This window comes from Talpa occidentalis, unplaced genomic scaffold (genome assembly GCF_014898055.3).
Source record: "Talpa occidentalis isolate TD23 unplaced genomic scaffold, MPIMG_talOcc4v2.1 talOcc4.6, whole genome shotgun sequence".
Taxonomy (NCBI): Eukaryota; Metazoa; Chordata; class Mammalia; order Eulipotyphla; family Talpidae; genus Talpa; species Talpa occidentalis.
The window spans coordinates 37,138,607-37,144,625 of record NW_023604972.1 but is presented as its reverse complement, the minus strand read 5'-3'; the positions used below and the strand labels follow the sequence as shown (position 1 = coordinate 37,144,625).

The 6,019-nt window shown below is 34.6% G+C and overlaps 1 pseudogene; it reads right to left on the bottom strand.

The window, feature by feature from the left end:
- Positions 1–212: 212 nt before the first annotated feature.
- LOC119261221 (ADP-ribosylation factor-like protein 1) lies at positions 213–737 on the bottom strand (annotated as a pseudogene).
- Between the last annotated feature and the right edge of the window lie 5,282 nt (positions 738–6,019).

Here is a 6,019-nt window from a genome sequence, read left to right as displayed (position 1 = left end):
TATTTTATATTAAACAGAACAGATATTCAGTTAGTTCAATCAAGATGAGTTACCCCTCCAATTACTTATTTTTATATTTACTGCAAATGCTACAGTCAATTAAGTATATGTCAAAAGTCATATAGTTTTAATGTCTAATAGTGTGAACACAGTAAACTGTTTCCAAAGGTATATGTGACATAGTTTTCTTTTCAGAGTAGAAGTGATTGAATTTATTGCCTTCTCTTTAACCTGTCAACTAACCATTCCATTGTCTCATCAAGGTTAATGCCTTTGGTTTCTAAAGTTTTGAATATTTGCCATTTTTGGTCCTTCAATGCAGGTAATCCAAGTGAGTCATGGACTGGAGTCATGGACTCTTCCAGGTTCTGCTTATTTGAGAACACCACTAAAATGATTTTTCTTAGCTCTTCTTCCTTCACAATGGCAACCAATTTTGACTTGGAAATACCAACTTTATCTCCATCTGTATGGTTAACCACAAAAATGACTGCAACTGTATCTGAATACTAAAATTTCCAATGTGGTTTGACACTTGCCTGACTTATAATTCAAATTTGTGAATTTGAGGTTTTTGCATGTTGTTGTTTCAACATTAAATCCAAGGTAGGAATAGTAGTAACCACTTCTCCATTCTGTTCTCTGAGTTTTCCCAGGTTTATCTAATCCCAAAATAAAATCATCATTTCTTGAGTTCCAAAGAGACTGGGAAACATACTTGAGAAAACTCATCACATCTGTCCTTATCAAGGTCCTGGTCTCAGCCACAACCCTGACTGAAGCCTTGACACTGCTTTGGCTCTGGCTCAGGGACATTTTTCTTGGAATTCTAGTGCAAAAGCAACTTCGCATTGAACTCAGATTAGTTTTTCTTCAACAATATCAGCAAAATTAGTTTCAGACATATTTTCATTAAAAAAATATTCTTGTAGTATGAATTTAATCTGGTTCAAATCTAATTTGATTTAATCTGGTTCAAATCTATCTTTTCATTTTTATGTCATGATTGTATACAATTACTTTTAGGGGAGTTACTTTTTGCTAATATTAATATTGTTTTGAGATTTACAATTTACAATCTCTTTTATACAGTATTTTAGTCATTTTTTTTACATTAGCTGTTTGAATTAGGCACTAGCAACCACATTGTCAACTTCATCAATTGAACTCAGAGATCAAGCCACTTGCTCAAACTTCCCCAATTTGCACAACAAAAATAAGAGCACAGTCTTATGATATAATTAATTAATTAATTAATTTTCCACTCCATTTGCTTAACTTCTTAATTAACTTTATTCTATGAACTCAACCTGGGGTCACTTAAATGAAATAACTCATTGTACATTATAATCCAAATTTGACACATGGATGTGATTCTCCATTCATTAAAATGGTCAGTGGTTAAAGATCTATATTTAATGTCTATCCAACTGCCAGACATTCTTCCAAGTTATGTTTTAACACATTTACTTCTTTCAATAATCTTATAAAGTAGGTATTTTACTTTCTTTATACTTCAGATGAGAAGATTGAGGTGCTAAATAAATTATAAGATGAGATATTTTTAAAAATTTAAGTAAGTATACAGCTGGGACTACATCAAATTAAAGAGTTTCTGCACAGCAAAAGAGACAATAACAAAAACAAAGAGAAACCCCACCGACTGGGAGAACATTTTTGCATACAACACTAATGATAAAGGACTGATCACAAAAATCTACAAAGAGCTGATGAGACTCAACAAAAACAAAGAAAATAATCCAGTCAAAAAATGGACAGAAGAGCTAAAAAGAAATTTCTCTGAAGAGGAAATGCAAATGGCCAACAGGCATATGAAAAAATGTTCAACATCACTTGTAATCAGGGAAATACAAATCAAAACTACAATGAGATACCATCTCACACCAGTGAAAATGGCACATATTAAAAAAACTAGCAACAACAAATGTTGGAGAGACTGTGGAGAAAAAGGAACTCTCCTGCACTGCTGGTGGGAGTGCAAACTGGTCCAACTACTATGGAGAGCTGTGTGGAGATTTCTTGACCTATTAACATAGAGCTTCCATATGATCCAGCAATTCCACTCCTAGGTATTTACCCAAAGGACACAGAAACATCAATTCCAAAGAGCACCTGCACCCCTATGTTTATAGCAGCACTATTACAATAACTAAGATCTGGAAACAACCCAAATGCCCAAAAGTAGATGACTGGATCAAGAAGATGTGGTACATATACACCATGGAATATTATTCAGCATTCAAAAAAAGATAAATGCATGCAATTTGCAGCAACATGGATGGCACTGGAAGGGATCATGCTCAGTGAAATAAGCCAGAAAGAAAAAGAAAAATACCAGATGGTCTCACTCATAGCAGGAATCTAGAAAACTTAAATAAGGGACAAGGAAAAAGAATAACTATAAGAAAGAAAATATCAAAATCAACAAATTACTATGAACAAGAGACACTCTATGGGGTGTGGGGGGCGGGAAAAGGAGGGCTTGGGGTAAAAATGGGGGTTTGTAATTGTATGGGGAATATAAAAATAAAATTTAAATTAAAAATAAATAAATAAAGATGTTAATGAGGTGTATGTCAAAAAAAAATTTACGTAAGTATATATTAAACATCATTCTTTATTTCTTGGATATAGAGGCTCCAAGTTCTTTTTATTTGGGGCAATTTTAAAGAATACTTTGCCATTAACTTAAATGAGGAAGAATGAAGCAGAGAAGGACAATAGGTCAGAGATGGAAAGCTCAGTTTTGTGGGTGTGTGTTGTTTGAAATGTCTTTTATATATTTATATTGGAATCTCTCCAAATTCAGGATGTTTCTCCACTAGCAAAACATCAATATTGGAGTAAATGGCCTTTGTTGATCTTTTCATTTGTAGAGCAAATGATGATAGACAATCCAAATTGCTCCAATCTGGGGAAAAGAGGAAAAACCATTAAAGAACAAAAAAGAAGGAACAGTTACTGAGGTATTATGGAAGCAAAATTGCATTGTGTTTTAAAAATCCAATAAAGAAAACTGTGTCAGGGAAAAAGTAGTGATCAATTATATCAAATGCTGCTGATAGGTGAAGCAGAGTAAGATCTGAATTTTGGCCATTAGATTCGGAATCATCCATCCCAATCATTATGATAAATAAACTATGATAAATTTCAGAGGAGCAATAGGTTTCGAACTCCAAAGGAAGTGGGTTCAAGACAACCTGGAAAGGGAAACATTGAATACAGTGAATAATGATCATTCATTTCAGGAATTTTTATAAAATGGAAAGGAAAGAAATGCAATAGTAGCTCAAGAGGAAAGGAGATCTGTATCTAGCAATGAGTTTCCATCTTTAACTGTTAAATAGTTTCTTGTACATATATAATTTTTAACTTTGTGATACAAGTCCAGAATATATATAACATGTATAACTGTGATTGTCAATTTGACTGCCCTGCTAGGTGGCAAAATTATATTTGGCAAATCTATGAGGATGTTTCTAAATGAGACTAATATTTGAATTAGTAGTCTAAATAAAGAAGAGTGTCCTCAGCCGTGCGAGTAAGCATCATCCAGTCCATTGAGAGTTTGAATAGAATAAAAATGTGGAGGAAGGGCAAATTCTACTCTGGGATATCTTCACTCCTCCATTTCAGACCAGAGAACTCAGACCAGTATTTAAGAGGCTACTCTATGTCTCCTGATTCTTGGGTCTTTGGACTCAGTTTTATACCTCAGGTCTTTGTACATGAACTGAATTATAGCATTTATTTTTCTGATTCTCTAAATTGTAATGGCAGACCATGTGACTTCTGAACCTCCATAATCTCTTGAACCAGTTCCTGATTTATACATTCTGTTTCTCCAAAGAAACAAAATTAAGCTAAATACCTGACAGGTAAAATAACTAAACTTGGAAAAAGATGTTATGGGGCAAAATGGAAATGTGGAACTAGAAACCTCTTTTTGTTAATAAAGTTTGCATCTTTTGCAATAATGTTACATGTGCTGCATGCATCTCTAGTACAAGGCAATCCTGTTAACATAAAGAGCTGCATTCTATAGAGAAAAAATAAACATAATATACTAGGAATATTCCCTGTCAGAAACAAGGATTTGCCAGCAGAGATGGCTGATACTCAGGAATAGAAAAAATATCATTAGCCTAAGACATACAATCCAGAGAGCTCAGTATCAAAAACTACACAGAAATCTTAGCAGTTAAAAGTCTGAAGTGGTGACTGAACAGCATACAAAAGCCTAGGGCATAATATTTTTGCCAACAACTTAAATAGCAACTATCATGAAGACTAGAATTTAAGAGTTGAAGGCTCATCTCAAAACTCAAAAGAAAAAAAAGTGAAGCTTTACTCCCAAGACGAAGGAAGATCCTAGATAATAGAACCAGATCACAAGATAAGAAAGGACTCAAGAGGGAGATAAATAGATGATGAGTCTAATCTATTCATGCATGAATTTTTCTATTTCCCTTTCTGTGAAGGATTTCAGAAGATTAAAGGCAAAAAGCACCAACATATATTTTACTCTTCTGAGATGAGTGTTACCTTTGAAGAGAAAAACTGATTTCATTTGCTCCACTGGCATTCTATTGCCCTGTCTCTCTTTTTTCTCTGGAAGACAGAACAGAATTTCATATACAAGTGTTGCTTATTTTGGCATCCTTTGAATTAAGCAGAGTAAATTCTAAATGAATTTTCTTTAAATTTAACATAATTTTCACTCACACTCATAATGATATATAACCGTAATGAACTGTAATGAATAACTGTAAATGTCACTACAATGCCTAATTTCATAAAACTGTGATGAAATTATTATGTTGTACATCAAAACGATAAAGAAAAAGGGCCTCCCCTGGTGGCGCAGGTGGCTGAGCACAGCGCTGTGAAGCTGCCCGCAGCCTTTGCAGCGCCGGTTTGATCCCAGCGGTCCAGGGAGGGTCCCATATGGTGCAGGAGACCTCTCCCGTCTCTCCCACTGCTCCCCTCCGCAGTGTATTTTGTCAGTCTGCCTGTTCTGTTCCCCGCTCTGTCTCTGGTGAATCCTCTCACCCTCCCGCGCATCTGGCCCATACCCCGGTTCTTGTATAAAAATAAATAAATCTTTTAAAAAAAGAAAAAACGGTGAAGAAAAAGTTTATATATGTTAGGAAAGTTCCCATGGAAAACTTTACTCCTATTTCTCCTTTGTTATATTATCTAGCTTATTTAGTGATTATCAGCATCATCCATGTTTCCTCAATACAGTACTTCTTCACATTGTGCTGATGATGAGTAGCAGGGTCACACACAGCCTAAATGCACATTCAGAAGTATGTCAAAATAAAAATAAATAAATAAATATCCCACATCCTGATATTCGGGGATGAAGTTTCAAATATCCTTATATTAAAGTTTGAAGCATTAAATCAAGAAAATTTTATGTCACATGATAGTCTAGCTAAACAGGAAGTAACAGTCTAGGCAAAAATGTGGGAAACAAAGCAATAAACCCACCAAGGTGTCTATGTTCTAACCTCCAGAACTTCTGAATATGTTACTGCAAAAAGGAATAACATTGCAGAGAGAATACAGATACTGGTCAGTTGACCTTATGTAGGGAAATTGTCCAGGATCATCTGAGTGCACCCAAATTTATCACAGAGTTCTCAAAAATGGAAAAGGGGCAGTATAGAAGAGGTTACAATAACATGATGCCAGGACTTGATCTGCTTGTTGGCAAAGGGAGAGGATTACAAGCCAAGAAATATGTACATCCTCTCGAAAGTAAAGGGTGAACAATCAATTTGCCCAGTCTCTGGAACTGAATATTAGCCTTCAGAAATCTTGATATTAGGCCAGTGAGGCCTTTCATACTTCTGACTACAAAATAGTAAGACAGTATATTTGCAGTGATTTGTTATCACAGCAAGAGTAATCTACCACAAAAGGGAATAAGATAATGGAAAATTAACTGGATATATATTATATGCTTAAGTATTATACAAAAATATTTTTA